General features: G+C 32.4%; 1 long non-coding RNA gene across 1 annotated transcript; it reads right to left on the reverse strand.

Annotated features, from left to right (window-relative positions):
* Positions 1–5,716: 5,716 nt before the first annotated feature.
* On the reverse strand, positions 5,717–6,183 carry LOC140006329 (uncharacterized). Its single transcript, XR_011813958.1, has 3 exons — positions 6,155–6,183; positions 5,893–6,049; positions 5,717–5,748 (listed from the first exon to the last, which is right to left on the reverse strand). It is a non-coding gene; the product is annotated as an uncharacterized lncRNA (long non-coding RNA).
* Positions 6,184–21,441: the final 15,258 nt, after the last annotated feature.

Raw genomic sequence — 21,441 nt, forward strand, 5'->3', positions numbered from 1 at the left:
TATCATAAATTGAGCGACATAAGGGTTCAATTAAATGTAACTGAATATTTAATTTTATAAGTAAATGAAATACTTACAAATATTTTGCCGTTGATTTGATAATCTTTTATGAAGGTGGAAACATTTTTTACACTAAGTACGAATGTCAGTATTGGGGGTTTAATTAATTTTGTTAAATTTTGTGGAATTCGTACTATAAATGAGAATACACAATTTTAGCATGAATTAATGTGTTGGTCGAACAATGTACCTCCATTTTCTAACAATTAAGAGTATACGAAATTCAGAATTATCATTTGTTTTAGAAAGTTTGTAAATAATATTGTATAAAAATATATATGTATAAATAATTTATACCTTCCCTTTTAAATCTCTAAGATAAGAAGCATCACAACGAAATATGAATCGTGCCTATCTATCTTGAAGAGTGAGATATAGCTTATCACTGGAATCTCTAACTTGTATGTTAAAATTGTATCTGTTAAGAAGAAATTGTGATATATAATAAAAAAATGTAATTAAAATGAGATATACACCATTTTTGAAAAAATGTAACTGCATCGTTACAATAGATACACGCCATTTTTGAAAAATGACATTGACATGATTGTCCACAATTTTTGCATAACTCATGGAATATATTGTCTATATTAATGCTTTGAATGTAAGCAAATATCCAAAAATATTTAACCTAAAACCGTTCAAAAAACATATAGATTACAATTATTAATACAAAATAAAATGTTGATAATTGTTCATTAATTAATTGATTGAGATAATTTTTACCATTGGTGTGACTGCAAATGTTTCCTCCTTTGCAATTAAGTTGAGGGCTAAGATCGATACCAGAAGGAAGTTGAAAGAGATTGAAAACAAAAGAAAATTAAAAGAGATGGTAAATTGCTATTTTTGGTGAAATTATGTTGTTATCTCTTATTATTGGGTTGGAGGAGTTTTAATCAGAGTAAATTTGTTAATTAGAGGGGTATTAATTGGAGTGGGAAGGTATGTGAAAGGAGGAGTGTTACTTGGAGTCAAATTCTTATTTGATGGAAACATAGCCGTGTGTTTCAAACGTGGACATGATGTATTTTACGAAATAAATTAAATGTGAAATGCTAGAAAAATGGAATTGAGAGTGGGAAAGTGTATGAAGGCTTGTTGCTAAAAACTCTTTCTCAAATTTATATAGATATAAATTTGGAGCCTTCAATTTTAAAAATTTGGCAAAGGTGATCCTTTTAATGATATGTTTTGAACGTTGCTAATAAATTGAGGAACCCTTTAAGGTTTCCCTACCTTTGGTTTAGAGTAAAGCCATAAAATGTTTTAAATAAAATATCTAAATAATCTATGAAACTCATTAAACTTGCAGAATACTTAATGAAGAATGCAGTTTTTTTTTCGGGAGGGAGGAGGGTCAGCGTCCTTTCTCGGCCCACTTTCTTAACTCACTGTCAATTCTTTCCGGGTCCATTCTTAATTTCTTATCAATTCTACTTTCTTTTTCTATTGAATCTTAATTTTCTGAAAAATATACTAGACCTCAACAGCATATGGAGTATTTTAGAATATAAATAAAGGGCTTATGGAGTATTTTAGGATATAAACGAAGATCTTACTCTAGTCAAAAGGCAAAAGAAAAACAAAAGGTAGTACTAGTATGGAGACTTTGAAAATAAAAGAAAGACCTTGCCGCTTCAATATTTGCATTCTCTTATTTGATTTTTGCCTTAATTTCTTCATATCATCAATTCATGATATATTGCGGGAAAATATATTTTTATAATCATAATGTGATGGTATTGGTTTTTCGGTTGCTTTTTTTAAAAAAAAATTTTTGTGGAAGTTGAAGGTATCATGCAGAAATTCAAGGGAAAGGGAGTCATGTTGGTAGGTGCTTCATTAAACCGAAACCGGTGGCGATCACTAACTTGCATACTTTACATTTACACTTCAGTCGGCAGGACTAAATAAAATCAAACAAGAGTGAGAAGGGTCTCCATGTTGCTCATTTTCACATGATATATTATATGGCAGCATATGCTTCTCAACAGTTAAAAAAGCAATTACCACAAAAGGATTTGGGAAAATTTTTTTGTATATTTAAGTGTTGCACATAACGGACCCAACTGCAATAACTGCAATGAGTATGAGAAGGAAATAGAGTCTTACAAGAAATGTATGACTTATTAAGATAAGCAAATCAAATCTTAACTTAATCAAATCAAGTATATAAGTATATAAAGAATAATACAAAATAAAATCAAATTACATATTTACCAATAAAATTGCATATTTATGTAAAGATATGATTTGCCAATTACACATGATACATTATTTTGCTAAATGACCTTAATTACACTTACAATCACATATGAGTTTAAGATCTACAAACAAAATTGAAAATCAATTGTTGAAAATTTTGACATTTAAATCCAAGTCGCAACGTACTAATTATGAGTTTAAGATCCACAAACAAAATCAAAAATCGATTGTTAAAAATTTTGACATTTAAATCCAATGTACAAAACAGCATTCATATGTATGTAGTACTAGTTTGTTGGGGCATCACGCGATGCATGATGTTGCTCAGATGGAAGCTATAAAAGAATTTGTGCATATAAAGAATGGAGCAGAGTATTCATAGATTGGTGAAGCTTGTAAAGCAATAAGAGTGTACTAAGGTACTAAATTTGAGAGTTAACAGGAAGTTTTGCAAATAATTTTTTTGGATGTTTATCTAAAACTTTACTGTAACTTATTGTAGAAATTGTAGGAAAAAATTTGGAAGTGTGTAAATCTTTAGATATTTTGAAATATATAGTTTAAAAATTTTGAGAAGTTTTTTGAATCTGAAGTTACTGTAGTTAAAATTGTTAAAAAACTTGTAGCACACAAACTTGGCCAAAAACTTGCTTGCCAAATAAGGCCATACATTTATTGCATTTTACAGAAAATAGTTCCAAATTTTTTGAAAGAATTTAACTTGCATGAACAAGACTCATATATGGGATTGAAAATTCAAATAAATTTCCAAGGAGTGCTGATTTTTGAAAAGACTTACCGAATAGTGAGTGTGTTAAAATATCTTTTCAAAAACTAAAAGTCATACTTAGTTAATGCATTGTTTGTTAAAACTGCATTCATGAAGTGCATTCTTTCAATTGCTTCATTGGTCGAGAGCTATTTGAAAAAGTATCGTTATTTGAGTAATAACTTGGAAAACCAACATGATTCCCAAACTAAACAATTAGACAATTAAGGCATTGAACCTGGTCACCAAGAATAATTAAAATGGCATCTCATATTTCAGTAGCAGTTATCACCCAAACAAAACTGATTTATTAGCAAACCAAATAGGAAGAAAGCTATTGGCAGACGGCTAATTTGAAATTTTCTTATTTCCACAGATAAAATACGTCCTAAGTATCCATAAATTAGAGGGTTTATTTGAGTGCAAGATATTTACTTCTAACACATTACAGACTGCAAATTGCAGCCATCTCGGAGATGCAATTTCATAATTGAGAAACCAATGGAACATTGAAAAGAGAAATTTGACAATACAAATTGACTTGAATAAGTTGAAACTTTTTAGCGATATACAAACATACACCAAACTTGTGCATATCCCATTTCAATTAATGTAATTTAATCCTGAACTAAAAACAATTAAGATTAATGATCATCGATTTAGCAATATTAAAGTAGTGCAACTGCAAGTACTAAACCTATTCATCAATCAAACATGACTACACAAACTTGATAGTACAATTATATGTAACTAGATGATTGCACTTAAGCAGCTATTCTAAAGAGTATAAGTTTCTCTTTTTTTCCCTTTTGGGAAACTATGGAGTATAAGTTCAATTTATACATGCAACTAACAATAAGGTCCAGTTTTTGATAATTAATTACTAAGGTATTCAAAGCACTGACTTTTCTATACTAGGCTTTTAATTTAATACAAAAACATCTTCAGCCATATACATTACTTCATGCAGCTATTAAAATAGTTATAAAGAATATTAGGTTTAAACACACCACTGGAGGTTCAAATCCAAAGGATTGAGGAAAATTAATTTGAATCTTGAATCAACTTTCTAATGGGAGCTTTTATGCTTTTATTAATTGGTTATGTATTTAGAGAGATTTGAGTTAAGAGAATAGTTATTCTTGGGAGAATTAAATAATACTAATAGGATGATGGTGGAAGAGCACTGTATGACCATGGGCAGCCAACTTGGATAGCACGTGCCAGAAAGAGGGTCTAGTTTCATTTTAGTATATAATTGTCAAAGATCTAAACATCATTGCAATCACTACACGTTATAGAAGAAACGAAAGGGTATAATCGACTTATAAGGGTAACATAGTCACAAAAATTATTTGGACCGTATTCTGTCTCACACAATCAGAGTTGAACTTGAAACTAACCTTGACCAATAGCATATACAATTGAATTCACAAAATTGTCCACCTACTCATGGTGTCCACAGGGAATCAAAAACACTATCCGTAAACTAAACTCCCTCTTTTTACATGTAAGAGAAATCCCAATTACCATTCACTATACAGGATATTGACAAACTAGTGGTAGATATCCACGACAATCCACTAGTAAGTAGTGTAAACTACTAGATATCTAGATATGAGTGATCCAGTTCTGTGGCTCAACAATTACATAGACCGCAACACTATACACTTACAGAAATTCATTCAGCTGTCATGCAACACTCTCATATTCAAGCAATGACATTGGAGCTTCAGCCATGGGATCCACTCATCACACTGTTTGAGCCATGTGATGAGTAAGGGTCTCCCATCTAATTGAACAAGCCTTGGTTATTTTCCATCTCATTCACCTCATTCAGCTTATTCAAATTGTGCCGAAGGTTCTGATTTTCTTCAGCACCAGCATTATCTGGATTCTCCCCTCCTAAATTTTCGTCACCTGTCCGGTTAAAAAAATCCTGTCCATCATTGTCATCAGCCTCTCTTGCTCCTAACAACTATGTTTTTAGACTCGGACCGGGAGTCGACTCGGCCGAACTCAGGGGTCAGGGGTCAATGGGTTCGACCGAGGTCGATAGGGGGTCGAACCAGATGACGTCATATATATATATTTCCTTACAAATCAAGTTTACAAAATATAATCCAAGAAACCAATCATCCAAATTTATATCCAATTCACCAAACAATTCACTAAATTCATCCAAATGCACAAAATTTACAAAATAGAAATCCCATACATGTTTAATCCTTAACAAAAAGCAATCCAAATAAGACAACAAATTCATGTTCAATCCTTAATAAATATCAACTCAAATAAAGCAACATGTTTAATTTCTAAAGTAAAGAATTATCTAAGCCATTCTTCATCTTCATCTTCATCATCCTTATCTCCAATTTCATAACTTTTCAAATCGATATCATTAAGATCATCCTCATCATCAAGTTGCACAATATTTGTGTCTTTCTACCTAAAAATCATTTAAATACTCATAAATAAAAATATTCAAAAATAGACAAGAACTAAAAAGAAACTTAGATAAAGTTAGCAAATATAATCTTACGTGATTGAGAGGGTCCATCTTCACCAGTTTTGGGAAATTCTTCTTCGATCATTTCTTCTACTCATCATAATCAAGCTCTCCTTCTTGTTCCTCATCAACTATCCAAAATTCAACTTTATCAATAGTTTCATAATCCTCCGGATCATAAGACCTCTTTTTATATGAAAGCCTACAATGAAAAAAAGATGAAAAATTAGAAGTAAGAAATTTTTAAAAATTAATAATTTACAAAAGAAAGTAAGCATACGTAATAGTAATTTCATACCTATTCTTCAAACGTAAATTATAATGAATATAAACATGATCATTCAACCTTTGATGTTCAAGTCTATTTCTCTTTTTGGTATGGATGCGTTCAAATACACTCCAATTGCGTTCACATCCCGAAGAAGAAGAAGTTTGACTCAAGAGTTTAATTGCCAACTTTTGTAAATGTGGAGCATCATTACCAAACAATCTCCACCACTCATCTATATTAGTAAAACACAATTAGTACTTTTTTTTTTTTAAAGAAAAACAACAAAAGTAATTCTTATCAATTAATGTAATAAATGTGAAATTAAAAGTAGGCATACCTGGACGGGCAGTCTTGTAAGTATTTTGGACAAATTGAAATCCAAAACTTTGGTTCTTTGATCTAAACATTGATATTTCATCCATCATGTATTGAAGTCCATCCATTTTCAACTTTTGCATGATTTCTAAAACATTTTTCATAATCTCAAGCATATGACAAGGGCTGTCTCTATCATATTGGAAGGCCGGATTCAACCAAAAAGCAGCCGCATGAAGATCTTTTTTCAATATATTATCCCATCTCCTATCTATTATATCAATGTATGGGCCATAGAACTTTTTTTTGTTCTTAAACAGCTATTTAATGCCACTAACAACTCTCCACATGCCTTCATATACATAACCCAATGAAGATTTTTCATCAGAATCACAAATACGCAACAAGCGCATAATTGGGCCCATAATTCTCACAATAATCAAACAATTATTCCAAAACTTGCCATCAAGAGCAATTTGTTTGACTTCTTTACCTTTTTCATTTTGCAACTCTTTCTTGTATGCACTAGAAGTCACTAAAGCCTCTAAATGTTGTTTCAAATCATGAAAATTTTTCAAAGCAATAAAATTAGTACCAAATCGAGTTTCGGCAGGACGAACAATCTCTCTCCAACCAGGCCTTTTTCTTAACCAACTAAGAATTCACTTTCGATTATGAACATACACAGTGACTCTTGAAACAAGAGTAATTACATCTTTCACATGAATCATTTCTCCAATATCTTTCATAATTAAATTCAAACAATGTACTGCACAAGGAGACCAACTAATTGTAGGATATTTTTCAGAAAGTAAGCGGCCAGCAACTTTATAATTACTTGCATTATCTGTGACCATGTGAACAACATTACTGGGTCCAACAATCTCAACAATTTCTGAAAACAGATTACATAAATATTCAGCATTAGACTCAAAATCTGAAGCATCAACAGATTTGATAAATGAGATCCCACTAGGACAATAGACCAGAAAATTGATCAAGCTTCTTTGCCTATTATCCTTCCAACCGTCACCCATAATTGTGCAACCAAATCCAGCCCATTTACTACGCAAATTCTCAACAATTAATTCAACTTGTTTCTTTGCATCTTTCAACAAATTTACTCTTAAAGCATATAGCTAGGTCCTTGATAACCATGACCCATACTTGCTATTTTTCCAATTGCTTGTTGATAATAAGAAGAATTACAAGCATTCATTGGAATACATGCATCATAAAACCACAAAGCTATAGCCATGTCTGTATCATGTCATCTCTCTTTACTTTGCATACAAGACTTGATGCTCGGTTGAGAATGATCAAGAGATTTACCTGTCATATAAGATTCAATGCCATGTTGTGCCTTTCTTTTTCCCTTATTCTCACCCGCTTTAGTTTGAGTTGCCTTCTTATTTTTATAAGAAATTTCTTGAATATCATCATCCTCAAATCCCACTACACTTCGGCCAAATGGATTTCCAATTTCAAATATCCCTTTTTTCTCTTTTGCTTTTTGAAAATTTTCGTTTAAAGAATCTTCCATCAACAAACGAACATCATCCGGCACATTTTTGCATGGAGCAACATTACCCTTGACTTTTGTTAAATGATGTTTCATTCGATTAATACCTCCTCCTCTAAAAGTATTAGAGCACCAATGACATATTAAAATTCTCCTGCCTTCTGAATCTTGTCCTTCTATAACATATCTCCAAGCTATATCAGTTTTTTGCCTACAATTTTCGGAACTTGACTTTGATACTGACTCATTTGTTGGTGTAGATTGTGAATCAGTACCTTCCATTATCCTGTATTAGAAAGAATTGAAAAAAATATTAAGTAAATTAAAAAAACCTCAATGCAAAAGTTATTGCCCATTGGGATAATTAAAGTAACCAAATCGTTAATATGGTTAATAATACAGCATTGATTGAAATTGGAAAGAGAATGCAGATTGAATGTAAACATGATTGGCATGGGCAAGCATAATGAACCAATCAGTTCTCTCAAACATTGACCAAATAAAGGCATCATTTCTCCAATGAATGATGGCTCTGTACATTACATGTGACTCTTGAACATCACCAATGAATTGATTCATTAGGTGTGACTCACCGGTGCATTTTTCAGCAAAATTAACATGATTTGCTAAAAATGTAGACATGATGGTTTGAAATTCTCCAGAAATTGGAAGAGCAGGTTGAATGTAGACATGATTGGCATCAGTCTCTCCTGCTCCTAACAGGATGTCAGGTACAGGAATCATAGGAGGAGAATCAGCAGGAGCAGGAAGCATAAGAGTTGGAGAAGCAGGTTAAATGTAGACATGATTGGCATGTGCAAGTATAATGAACCATTCAGCTCTCTCAAACATTGACCAAATAAAGGTCTCATTTCTCCAACGAATAATGGCTCTGTATATTACATGTGACTTTTGAACATTACCAATCGTTTGATTCATTAGGTGTGACTCACCGGTGCATTCTCCAATAAAATTGACATAATTTGCTAAGAATGTAGACATGATGGTTTGAAATTCTCCAGGAGTTGGAGGAGCAGGTTGAATGTAGACATGATTGACATCAGCCCCTCCTGCTTTTAACAGGAAGCCAGGTACAGGAATCATAAGAGGAGGAGCAGCAGGAGCAGGAAACATAGGAGTTGGAGAAGCACGCTGAATGTAAACATGATTGGCATGAATAAGCATAATGAACCAATCAACTCTCTCAAACATTGACCAAATAAAGGTTTCATTTCTCCAACGAATAATGGCTCTGTACATTACACGTGACTCTTGAATATCACTAATAGTTTGACTCATTAGGTGTGACTCACCGGTGCATTATTCAGTGAAATTGACATGATTTGCTAAGAATGTAGACATGATGATTTGAAATTCTCCGAGAGTTGGAGAAGCAGGTTCAATGTAATTATATTGGCATCAGCCCCTCCTACTCCTAACAGGAGGTCAGGTATAGGAATCATAGGAAGAGGAGCAGCAGGAGTAGGAAGCATAGAATTTGAAGATGCAGGTTGAATGTAGACATAATTGGCATGAGCAAGGATAATGAACCAATCAGCTCTCTCAAATATTGACTGAATAAAGGCCTCATTTCTCCAACGAATAATGGCTCTGTACATTACATGTGACTCTTGAACATCACCAATGGTTTGATTCATTAGGTGTGACTCACCGATGCATTTTTCAGTGAAATTAACATGATTTGCTAAGAATGTAGACATGATTATTTGAAATTTTTCAGGAGTTGGAGAAGCAGGTTCAATGTAGATATGATTGGCATCAGCCCCTCCTGCTCCTAACAGGAGGTCAGGTATAGGAATCATAGGAGGAGCAACAGCAGGAGCAGGAAGCATAGGAGTTGTAGGAGCATGTTGAATATAGACATGATTGACATGAACAAGCATAATGAACCAATCAACTCTCTCAAATATTGACCAAATAAAGGGCTCAATTCTCCAGCAAATGATAGCTCTGTACATTACATGTGACTCTTGAATATCACCAATGAATTGATTAATTAAGTGTGACTCACCGGAGCATTTTTCAGTAAAACTGACTTGATTTTGCTAAAATTATAGACATGATGGTTTGAAATTCTCAAGGATTTGATGGAGCAAGTTGAATGTAGACATGATTGGCATCAGCCCCTTCTGCTCCTAACATGAGGCTAAGTACAGGAATCATAGGAGGAAGAGCAGCAGGAGCAGAAAGCGTAGGAGTTGGAGGTGCAGATTGAATATAGATATGATTGACATAAACAAGCATAATGAACCAATTACTTCTCTCAAACATTGACCAAATAAAGACCTCATTTCTACAACGAATGATGGCTCTGTATATTACATGTGACTCTTGAACATCACCAATAGTTTGATTCATTAGGTATGACTCACCGGTGCATTTTTTAGTGAAATTGACATGATTTATTAGGAAATGGTAAGTAGACGTCATAGCGGCATTCACAGCATAATAAGTTTGCATGTTCAAAAAATAATCTGCCCACAACAAAAAATTTTCAACTCCAGCAAAGTTGAAGAAGTTCAAGTCAAACGTTATCTCTTGCCCCTCAGTTATCATCATGTAACTGAAATGTTTTGTTCTGGTTGTGGGACTGGAATGTTGGGTTCTAGGATGTTGTGTTCTGGTTGTGGGATGTGTCCAGGTTTCATGCTGTGAAACATAAATTAACTAAATGAACTAATCCAACACTTTTTATATTTGTATATCCGAGTAATCATTGCAACAAAATATTCACATAAATTGATTAAATGAGCTAAACCAACTCTTTTTGTATTTATATATCTAGATAATCATTGCAACTAAATATGCTAAATATGCTAAGGGGAGCCTGTGACGCTCCTCTTTACATCTGAAAACTATCCCAAAAAGAATAGATGGAAAAATCTTGTAACAAGTCAACTGGAGGCACATTCCTCCACATATCAATAAACATGGATATAGAATTGATTTGTTGACATAGCCTTTTATAATAAACCGACAACATTATACAGATGCAACAGAGCTTTTGTCAAACATGCAGAATGATATAAATGCAGAAACAACAAAGCTTTGGTACGAATTAGGACATAATTAATCTCCACAGTATAGCAGTCACAAGCTATATTAGCAATTAAACAAAGCTCTAACTGCTATCACATTATGGAACAACTAAAAAGTAAGACTCGAACATAATATAAAGTTGATGAAACTGCCAAAGAATTATTGAAAAAGTCAAAGAGAAAAAATGGAAATAAAGGCAACATTTGCATATGTACTAAGCACACCGACAATTCTACACTTTCAAGTACATTGGGATTATACACTCAAATGTGCGGACCAAAGAAAAAAATTGGAGATAAAGGCAACGTTTGCATATGTAATAAGCAGATTGACAATTCTTTGCATTTGCATATATAATAAGCAGATTGGCAATTCTTTGCATTATACACTTCGAGTATATTTGCATTATACACTCACATGTGCGGACCAACTGGAGGTAACACCAAACAAAACAAGAAAGAAGCAAAACTTAAAAACACTAAACCTTGATCAGAGTTGAACTTGGAGAAGGAGCAGCAGGAGCAGGAAGTATAGGAGTTTGAGAAGCAGGTTGAATGTATACATGATTGGCATCAACCCCTCCTGCTCCGAATAGGAGGCCAGGTACAGGAATCATAGGAGGAAGAGTAGTAGGAGCAGGAAGCATAGAAGTTGGAGAAGCAGGTTGCATGTAGACATGATTGGCATGAGGAAGCATAATGAACCAATCAACTCTCTCAAACATTGACCAAATAAAGGTCTCATTTTTCCAACGAATGATGGCTCTGTACATTACATGTGACTCTTGAACATCACCAATGGTTTGATTCATTAGGCGTGACTCACCGGTGCATTCTTCAGTGAAATTGACATGATTTGCTAAGAATAGACATGATGGTTTGAAATTCTCCAGGAGTTGAAGGAATAGGTTAAATATAGACATGATTGGCATCACCCCCTCCTGCTTCTAACAGGAGGCCAGGTACAGGAATCATAGAAGGAGGAGCAGCAGGAGCAGGAAGCATAAGAGTTGGAGGAGCAGGTTGAATGTAGACATGATTGGCATGAGCAAGTATAATCAACCAATCAGCTCTCTCAAATATTGACCAAATAAAGGCCTCATTTCTCCAACGAATGATGGCTCTGTATATTTCATGTGACTCTTGAACATCACCAATGGTTTGATTCATTAGGCGTGACTCACCGGTGCATTCTCCAGTAAAATTGACATGGTTTGCTAGGAAATGGTAAGTAGACGTCATAGTGGCATTTACAGCATAATAAGTTTGTATGTCCACGAAACAATTTGCCCACAACAAGAATTTTTCAACTCCAGCAAAGTTGAAGAAGTTCAAGTCAAACGTTATCTCTTGCCCCTCAGTTGTCATCACGTTAACTGGAATGTTTTGTTCTGGTTGTGGGACTGAAATGTTGGGTTCTAGGATGTTGTGTTCTGGTTGTGGGATGTGTCCAGGATCCATGCTGTGAAACATAAATTAACTAAATGAGCTAATCCAACTCTTTTTATATTTATATATCCAGGTAATCATTGCAACAAAATATTCACATAAATTGATTAAATGAGCTAATCCAACTCTTTTTATATTTATATATTCAGATAATCATTACAACAAAATATGCAAAATATGTTAAGGGAAGCCTGTGACGCTCCCCTTTACAGCTGGAAACTATCCCAAAAAAGAATAGATGCGAAAATCTGGTAATAAGTCAATTTGAGGCACATTCCTCCACATATCAATAAACATGGATATAGAATTTATTTGGTGACATAGCCTACTATAATAACCCGATAACATTATACAGATGCAACAGATCTTTTGTCAAACATGCAGAATGACATAAATGGAGAAACAACAAAGATTTGGTAAGAATTATGACATAATTAATCTCCACAGTATCGCAGTAACAAGCTATATTAGCAATTAAACAAAGTTCTAACTGCCATCGCATTATGCAACAACTAAAAAGTAAGACTCGAATATAATGTAAAGTTGATGAAACTGCCAAAGAATTTTTGAAAAAGCCAAAGGAAAAAAATGGAGATAAAGGCAACATTTGCATATGTACTAAGCACACTCACAATTCTACACTTTCAAGTACATTTGGATTATACACTCACATGTGCGGACCAAAGAAAAAAATTGGAGATAAAGGTAACATTTGTATATGTAATAAGCACATTGTGGACCAAAGAAAAAACATGGAGATAAAGGCAACGTTTGCATATGTAATAAGCAGATTGGCAATTCTTTGCATTATACACTTCAAGTACATTTGCATTATACACTCACATGTGCGGACCAACTGGAGGTAACACCAAACAAGACAAGAAAAAGGCAAAACTTAAAAACACTATATCAATTGGACGTAACACCAAATAAGACCAGAGAGAGTCAAAACTTAAAAACACTATATAGTGCAGCAATAACCTAAAGAAACATAGTTGGAGGCACTGTAACTGCGTGTCTGGGACTTAAAAACATGATCCAATGCACTCAAGTTATAAACCAAAAAAAATACACTTCTACTAATCTGAATTTCAGTTTCTTAAAAAAAAATTAACGGAATACTGCTGCATAAACTCACTTAAAAAAATAAAAGTTAACAAATTTAAAGGTATTACTACATTATTTATTATTATATTATAAAACAACTCAGGCGGTAAATTGTTGACTCAAGTCCTAGATTTAGAATTTGTAAATTACAAAAAAAAATGCTATTTAACTGGACATTGATGAAATTCAAGCTGTAACTCACTTAAATAAATGAAAAATAACAGATTAGGTGCAAAATTAACCCAAAAAATTAATAGATTAGGCGAAAACTCTCTCTTTAGATATTCACTCACCGAATGATCGAATTTGTAAATTACAAAAAAAAATGCTATATAACTGGACATAGATGAAATTCAAGCTGCAACTCACTTAAATAAATGAAAAATAACAGATTAGATGCCAAATTAACCAAAAAAATTAATAGATTAGGCAAAAACTCTCTCGTTAGATATTCACTCACCTAATGATCGAATTTGTAAATTACCAAAAAAACGCTATTTAACTGGACATTGATGAAAATCAAGCTGCAATTCACTTAAATAAATGAAAAATAACGGATTAGATGCAAAATTAACCAATAAAATTAATAGATTAGGCAAAAACTCTCTCGTTAGATATTCACTCACCTAATGATCGAATTTGTAAATTACAAAAAAAATGCTATTTAACTGGACATTGATGAAATTCAAGCTACAAATCACTTAAATAAATGAAAAATAACAGATTAGATGCAAAATTAATAGATTAGGCGAAAAATCTCTCGTTCTCACTTCTATCTTGTTTTCGAAACTAGAACTCATTAACAGTATATTGCTGCAAAAAAGTCACTAAAGATGTTAAAAACTAACCGATTAAACATATTCACTGACCTGAACTCCAGATGAAGTCCTTCGTTCTCCCTTCCTCTCTCTCGTTTTCCCTCGCTGTCCGAAGTTCAATTTCTGTAAGCGAGGTGTCAAACTGAAACTCTCAGTGTTTTATATAGAGTTGATAGTGGGCATATATAATATAATTGATATTATCAATTATACTAAAAATTATGCATGTATACTAAAAGAAATTATTAATTAGCTATACTAAATTTATTAATACATTTATACTAAATTCCTAATTACACTTAACACAATAACACTTTTTTCTAAAAAAATATATAATAATGATTTAGTGATTACATTTGTATCAAAAGTGAAAATTTGACTACTTTAGTTGTATTTGTTTCATTATGTTGGATTATATTCAAAGCTTTTATTTGATTGTTTTTATGAGTTTTAATTGTAAATTACAATGGATAATAGCTTGGTAATGTGTTGATATTTTAATACTTAATTATTTACTAAAATTTAACTATAATGAAAGTATATAACAAACTTTTATTAGCCGCATTTATCGCCCAATAAATTATTCATTTCTCCTTTTCTTGATAGTTTTTAGATCAAAATCATCTTATGAATCATGACTCGACCAATTTTGCTGCTCTCAGATCCGTGAGAGATGTCTAATCTTGTAAGCTTTTAATCGATAATCTTTTGCAAACATAAAGGAATCGTATAACAAATATCTCGAATTACATATTTATATTTGCATATTTAGACGTATTACTCATTGTTAATTGTTCTCTACAAGATCTCGAATGTGAGAAAAAACCGAACCCAAAGTAAAAAATATATTTTTGTTGGTTATAATTTGAAGTCTAAAGGTTATAGAGTGTTTAATTTGAAGACGAAAAAATCATTATTAGTCGAGATATTGTATTTGATGAAAATGCTGTCTAGAATTGGAATGAAAAAAAGATTGTGAAGCAGTTTGTTTGGCATCATGAAAAAGAAGAAAATTCAACAAATGAAAAACAAAATGCTGATGATTCAACACCAATAACCAATCCACCGTCATCTCCAAATTCAAGTTCGAGTTCGAGTTATCCAAACTCAACTCCAAAGAAAATGAGCAGTTTGAATGATGTTTATTCAAGATGTAATTTTTGCATTCTTGAACTAAAAAATTTTGAAGAAACATATGCAGAAAAGGAATTTTATACGTATTACTCATTAGATTTTATACGTAAAATTTTATATCTACGTCTTTAGACATATTACTCATTCTTGATTGTGTTCTAAAAAACTGAACCCAAATATCAAAGATGTTCTTTGCTCTATATGCTCCAGAAAAATGGTACACGTACTAGTTTTCATTTGAGAAAACCAAAAAGAGACGCATTACTAATAAGTGCTATTTCAGTATTTTGCATTATAAGCATGAATTCGGAGGCAAATGCTTTCTTTAGCTCCTTAAATGCTTCTTAAACCATGGCCAATGTAATATTGGTGTTGAGAAAAGAAATTGAGGCTGTTGCGGATTCAATGCATATGATTCTATAAACCATTTCGTTGAGGTCTTTCTTTGGTTGAATTTGAAATCCTTCAATTTGGTAGTCAAATCCTTCATGGGCATGACTTCATAGATATTTGAATTAGGATTATCATCCTCTAGGAAAAAATTAACAATAATCACACACGCAGGTGCCTATAACATAATATTGGCTTCTTTTATTTATTTATTTTTTTAAAAAAAAATTATCAGCGAGTGAGCGGTGTTTTTGTTTGATTTATATGGTTAAAAAGCCCAACCAAAAAGAAAAAAGATGTACTAGTTAACAAATAGAAGAGTACCTATAAAATTAGTCAAACTGTACAAAAACAATTCATTTGTTACTTTTTTAAATCAATCCAAAATGCGCTTTTTATTTGCTGAAAGAAAATTTTAACCCAATCTAAAAGGTAATCTGTTAATCGAGTAAAGTTGGCTGGGCCTTTCTTTCTTTTCCATTTTTTCCCCCGTTTGGGGGGGTGTCCTGTGGAAAACACAACTTGAAACGGGCTGAGAATAAACAGATTGGGCACCCCATAACCCGTAAGAAAAAATCCAGTAATTCACCACCTCCAGTTTCCGTCAATGTGTAATTCTTAAAATCAACCCAAAATGGGAGTCCAAACCAAGTTATAAAGAGCAGCTCAGATTTATTGTGGTGAAAACCATGAAGCCGAAGGAGGGGGTTGAGCCAAGCCGATCGATTAATTTCCGTAAAACTCACACGATGCTTTAGGATCCACGCAGATCTTCCGTAATCTTCCAGCACCCATATCTCCAATTCGTCAAGGTCAAATCTGTCATGCTGCAATTATCCCTCAAACTGACCAAGAAGATAATCGAAACGCTCTAGAGCCACACGGGGACGGATATATATATATATATATATATATATATATAGAGTGTAGACACCGATGGCAAGCCTAACGATCATGTTGGGCTTGGAAAAAGCCTACTAAGCATTGGGTTGGCATAGGAAAATTGCTAAGAGGGTGGTCCATGTGGATGTCTCCCAAACTTGTCTTAAAATTCCTGAAGATTGTGATTTGTGAGTTTTCTAATTAAATTTTCAGAGCCTAGTTTTCTAATTACATTTTGGATGCTTCTTAACTCTCAAAGATTTGGAGCCTTCAATTTTAAGAATAAATTTGGCTAAGGTTAATAGGTGATCCTCTTAATGATTTGTTGAAACTTGCTAATAAATTGAGGAACTCTTGAAGGTTTCCCTACCTTTGGTTTAGAGCAAAGCTATAAAATGTTTTCAAAAAAATCTAAATATTCTATGAAACTCATTAAACTCGCATAATACTGAATAAAGAAAGGAGTTTTTTTTTTTTGGTCTACGTCCTTTCTTGGCCAACTTTCTTAACTCACTATCAGTTCTTTCCTAGTCCATTCATAATTTCTTATCAATTCTACTTTTCTTTTTCTATGTACTCAATTGAATCTTTATTTTTTTGAAAAATATAGTACTTAACTCCATATGGAGTATTTTAGAATATAAATAAAGGTCTTATGGAGTATTTTAGGATATAAACGAAGGCCTTACACTAGTCAAAAGGCAAAAGAAAAACAAACGGTTGTAGTATGGAGACTTTGAAAATAAAAGACATTGGTGTACACAAGGACACCCTTCAATATTCGCATTCTCTTTTTTTATTTTCATCTTAATTTCTTAATATCATCACGATATATTGCAGAAAAATATATTTTTATGATTATAATGCGATGGTTTTGGTTTTTTGGTTGCTTTTTTTTTAAAAAAAAATAATTTTGTGGAAGTTGAAGATATCATGCAGAAATTCAAGTGAAAAGGAGTCGTGTTGGTAGTAGGTGTATCATTAAATAGAAACCGGCAACAATCACTAACTTACATGCTTTACGCTTCAATCGGCAGGACTAAATACAATCAAACAAAAGTAGGAAGAGTCTCCATATTGCTCGTTTCACATGACATATTATATGGCAGCGTAGGACTTGGAAAAGCAGGTTGAATGTAGACATAATTGGCATGAGTAAGCATAATGAACCAATTAGCTGTTTCAAACATTAACCAAATAAAGGCCTCATTCCTCCAACAAATGATGGCTCCGTACATTACTGTGACTCTTGAGCATTACCAATGGTTTGATTCATTAGATGCGACTCACCAGTGCATTCTCCAGAGATATTGACACGGTTTGCTATGAAATGGTAAGTAGACATCATAGTGGCATTCACAGTATAATAGGCTTTGATGTTCAAGAAACATTCTACCATAACAAGAAATATTCAACTCCAGGAAAGTTGAATAAGTTCAAGTGAAACTTTATCTCTTGCCCCTCAATTGTCATTACTGTAACTGGAATGTTCTGTTCTGGTTGTGAGATTGGAATGTTGTGTTCTAGTTGTGGGATGTGTCCAGGGTCCATCTCTTTATATGATATGGGATGCTATGAAATATAAATTAACTAAATGATCTAACCCAACTCTTTTTATAATTATGGGATAATTGCAGAAACCTACCCTGAGCTTTTTGATAGTTACACTTATTTCTCTTGAGATTTGAAAAATAGCACTAACCTCCCCAAATATGAATTTGGGATCTATAGATGACATAAGATAGGATGAATTTACTTTTATACCTTAAGAGTTTAAGATTGTTAGTAAATAAATTTGGGGCAAAAAAATTAAGACAATAAACAAGTTCAAAATAACTAATTAAACAAGATTAATGATTATTTTTTTACTTTATTAGACAATGTAAGTGCACTTACAAAATGGTGTCATTTTGATGCTCCATCATGGTACCATTTTGTAATTGACAACACTTGAGAGAACAATGCAAATCATATATTTTCTACATAGAAGAGAAGTAGAAACAAGAAAATGTAGGAGAAAGAAATCTCCAGATAAGGCTCCATAAAAAAATAAGTTTTGGTAGTTTTGGTTAAATTTATTTCATCTTATGCATTCATGAAACAAAAGGAGAAAGAAAGCACAAATCAAGACAAAATCGAAGAATTTTTCTATTAAAAATCTGTGACAATTAAAAGATGATAGTTAAGCAATTCTTTATCATCTCAACTTGATATACAAAGTTGTGATATTAGTTATAGTATGATAAAATTGCTGTGTCGATCATGAGAGAATATAACTGTGTATGAATTATGGTAAATAGTATGAGATCGATATTTTAAGAAACTCTCTTGTATTGATCAAAGGTAAATTTTCTTGCTTGATAAACAGTCTCTTTATATGCTTTAGAACCTCATATTTCTGAACACATGTTTGTTGTTTATTCCAAATTTTACTACTGCCCTTATTCTCTTTGCACATATATCCTCTGAGTTTCACCACTTGTTTTCATCTCTTAATATTTTTTCAGTATTTTACTAATACTACCTCACAAGAGGCAAAAAGGGTATAAATGAAACAACAGTATTATCTCACTTCCCAAAAGACTTTTTATAACATTTTCTCTAACATGGGTTGAACTTGCTATCAAAATCTTAAATTTAGGGGAGATTAGTGCTATTTTTCAAATCTCAGAAGAGGTGAGTGCAATTGTCAGAAATTTTAGGAGAGGTTTCTGCAATTATCCCTATATTTATATATCCAGATAATCATTGCAACAAAATATTTGCATAAATTAATTAAATGAGCTAATCCAACTCTTTTTATATTTATATATCTAGGCAATCGTTGCAACAAAATATGTAAAATATGCCTGTTATAGCTGGAAACTATGCTAAGAAAGAATAGATGGGGAAATCTGGTAACAAGTCATCTTGGGGAATATTCCTCCACATATCCATAAAATTGGTATCAAAGCTAATATCCAACAAAATTGGTGTCAGAATTAAAGTTTCACTGACTTAGTTCATGTCCTAAAATTAAAAAAATTTGAGAGATTTTCAACTATACAAGATGGCAAAATTTATGTTACATGACAAAGATTTGCCAAAAAAATTTTGGGTTGAAACCATTTATACAGTTGTATATTTGTTCAATCAAAATCCTACAAAAGCCATGTGGAATTAAACTCCAATTGAAGCATGGAGTGAAAAGAAACAATCGATGAAACACTTGAAGGTTTTTGGGAGCATTTGCTATGCTCAAATTTCAAAAGAAAAGAGGTACAAATTTGATAAAATAAGTAAAAAATATTTTTGGTTATAGGTCGAAGTCTAAAGGTTATAGATTGTTTAATTTGAAGACGAAAAAATCATTAATAGTCGAGATGTTGTATATGATGAAAATGCTGTTTGGAATTGGAATGTGAAAAAGATTGTCAAGCAATTTGTTTGGCATCATGAAAAAGAAGAAAATTCAACAAATGAAAAAGAAAATGGTGATGATTCAACACCAACAACCAATCCACCATTATCTCCAAGTTCAAGTTCGAGTTAGAGTTCTCCAAACTCAACTCCAAAAAAAATGAGGAGTTTGAATGATGTTTATGCAAGATGCAATTTTTCATTCTTGAACTAAAAGATTTCGAAGAAACATATGCAGAAAAGGAATTTTATACGTATTACTCATTAGATTTTATATGTAAAATTTGATATTTACATCTTTAGACGTATTAGTCATTCTTGATTGTGTTCTAAAAAACCGAACCCAAAAATCAAAGATCTTCTTTGCTCTAATATGCTTCAGAAAAATGCTACACGTACTAGTTTTCATTTGAGAAAACCAACCAAAAAAGAGACGCATTACTAATAAGTGCTATTTCAGTATTTTGCATTATAAGCATGAATTCGGAGGCAAATGCTTTCTTTAGCTCCTTAAATGCTTCTTAAACCATGGCCAATGTTATGTTGGTGTATGAGAAAAGAAATTGAGGCTGTCGCGGATTCAATGCATATGATTCTATAAACCATTTCGTTGAGGTCTTTTTTTGGTTGAATTTGAAATCCTTCAATTTGGTAGTCAAATCCTTCAAGGGCATGACCTCATAGATATTTGAATTAGGATTATCATCCTCTAGGAAAAAGTAACAATAGTCACACACGCACGCACATATAACATAATTTTAACTAGAAGTGGCAAAATGGATATATGGTTGATAAATGGTTTTAGTTAAATGGATAGTGGATCAAATTGATCCAATCCAATTAAAACCATTTAATAAATGGATCTAAATGGATGTCATTTAAATGGATAGTGTAAACCATGATCCATCCATTTATCCATTTACTCTTCCAAATCCTAAATTTAAGATCCAAATTTTTTTTCCAAAAAATACAAATTCCCAAAGTTCTATCCTTAAATCACCTAAAACCTTTTGGTAATAACAAATGCTTGTACTACTACTCTATTTCAGTACTTCATAAAATTAATTTAGTTCCAAGAAAATTTAACTGTTGTGGTCAATTTAACCTTTCGTCATTACTTTAAGTATCATTTTGTAAAGTAATAAACAATTAAGAACTTGGCTACATTTTTATAACTTTGAATGAATTGAATACGGCTTTACAGTGAAAAGAAGTTTACGTTTCCAATCTTTTGCACTCCTATTCAAGAGCGATGTCTTGAATAAAAGTGGAGTTCTAATAAGAAATCTTATGTTATTTGACAAGTAAAATATTTTCATCACATATGCACGTAGTACCTAAAAATGTATGAAATTCCTTATTATACCATTGATATACAAGCTACCTTATATTACTTAGTAAATTAGGTGTCTTTTTTTTTTGGGTAGTTGGGTTAGGTGATAAGGGGAGAGGGATTGCAAGTATGAGGATTTAGAAAAAAAAAAAAAAGTGTCATTTACATATCTTAACCAATGTTGCGGGGACACTTGTTAGAAAAATTCTTTTTATA

This window comes from Coffea arabica, chromosome 5e (assembly GCF_036785885.1).
Source record: "Coffea arabica cultivar ET-39 chromosome 5e, Coffea Arabica ET-39 HiFi, whole genome shotgun sequence".
Classification (NCBI taxonomy): Eukaryota; Viridiplantae; Streptophyta; class Magnoliopsida; order Gentianales; family Rubiaceae; genus Coffea; species Coffea arabica.